Here is a 1,708-nt window from a genome sequence, read left to right on the forward strand (position 1 = left end):
AAATTGGGGTGATCATAGGGTTCACCTCAGTTTTTTTAATTTTCCTCCCTTTCGGTATCACTGTCCTATGTTGCCTGATGTTTGATCTCAAAAAAACCTTTGTTTTATAATTAGTCTTTTATTTTCAATTGTTTCACATGTTACAATAAATCCAGATCTTGTTACTTTTATTTGGGAAAAGGCTCTAGAACAGAGTTTACCTTATTATTTTGAGTCTAAAGTATTAAAATCTTGCATTTTACCAAATTTTAATACTCTATGTTATGAATCTGTCCAAAACAAGACATATCATTCCTTTGAATAAGAAATAGAAACTATTATCCAGAAAGTAATTTATCTCTAAAACCTGCTATTCAACATATATTTGTCTCCAGTTTCTTCATGTACATTTTATGTTAATTCATTCTCACTTGCTTTCTGAAATACATACATGAATACATAAATTTGATTTTTGAATAATATTATTTCCTTCTTTTTTAATGCACACACATATACATTTAACTTTTCAATATAAATAATTCATGTATCTAACTTATATTGGTAAATAAAGCAACTAGAGAGAATCTAAAACTATACATTTCTAAACCTCTTAACTGTTTCTATCATGGACTATGAATAAGTGGTGTCCAGTATTTTATATTATGTGTTGTTTGTTTGAATCTTAATTCCATCTCTCTCTAATATGTCTGTATCAATTTGCATGTGAATGAACCCACTTGGGAAACTGATGTCTTTATTTTAGTTGCATAAATTTATTTTATTTTTATTTTCCCACTGTACAGCAAAGGGATCAAATTATCCTTACATGTATACATTATAATTACATTTTTTCCCCACCCTTTGTTCTGTTGCAACATGAGTGTAAAAATATGGAACGCCTCACGAATTTGCATGTCATCCTTGCGCAGGGGCCATGCTAATCTTCTCTGTATCGTTCCAATTATAGTATATGTGCTGCCAAAGTGAGCACTAGTTGCATAAATTTAGAATTTACTTTTCTATATTATTTCAAGTGTCCAGTATTTCTTTCTTTTTTTTTTTTTTTGTCTTTTTGTCTTCTTAGGGCCACACCCATGGCATATGGAGGTTCCCAGGCTAGGGATCCAATCAGAGCTGTAGCTACCGGCCTACACCACAACCACAGCAACACAGGATTCAAGCCTCATCTGCAACCTACACCACTGCTCACGGAAATGCCAGATCCTAAAACCACTGAGCGAGGCCAGGGATTGAACCCGAAACCTCATGGTTCCTAGTCGGATTCGTTTCTGCTGCACCACAACAGGAACTCCTGTATTTATTTCTTAATTACACTCCTCAGTTTATCTTCCATTAAACATCCCATCTTATTCTTGAAAATAGTCTATTAAAATGTTATACACACATTCATGCTTAAGGTTCTAAGGACAAAGAAAAACACTGTTAATTCTTCTTCATATATTTAACCCCAAGACTTTCTTTAAAAAAAGTAACCATTTTATCCCTAGTATGACATATGTAATTCTCTTATAAAATTTCATGTTCAAAGCTGCTTACATTTAGAAAATAGGAGTTCCCATCGTGGCTCAGCAGTTAGTGAACCCAACTAGCATCCATGAGAATGTGGGTTTGATCCCAGGCCTCGCTCAGTGGGTTAAGGATCCAGCGTTGCTGTAAGCTGTGGTGTAGGCCAGCAGCTACAGTTCTGACTGAACCTCTAGCCTGGGAA

The 1,708-nt window shown here is 34.4% G+C and overlaps 1 non-coding gene across 1 annotated transcript; it reads right to left on the bottom strand.

The window, feature by feature from the left end:
• Positions 1–863: 863 nt before the first annotated feature.
• On the bottom strand, positions 864–970 carry LOC125121813 (U6 spliceosomal RNA). Its single transcript, XR_007133664.1, has one exon. It is a non-coding gene; the product is annotated as a U6 spliceosomal RNA (small nuclear RNA).
• Between the last annotated feature and the right edge of the window lie 738 nt (positions 971–1,708).

Source organism: Phacochoerus africanus, chromosome 2 (genome assembly GCF_016906955.1).
Source record: "Phacochoerus africanus isolate WHEZ1 chromosome 2, ROS_Pafr_v1, whole genome shotgun sequence".
Classification (NCBI taxonomy): Eukaryota; Metazoa; Chordata; class Mammalia; order Artiodactyla; family Suidae; genus Phacochoerus; species Phacochoerus africanus.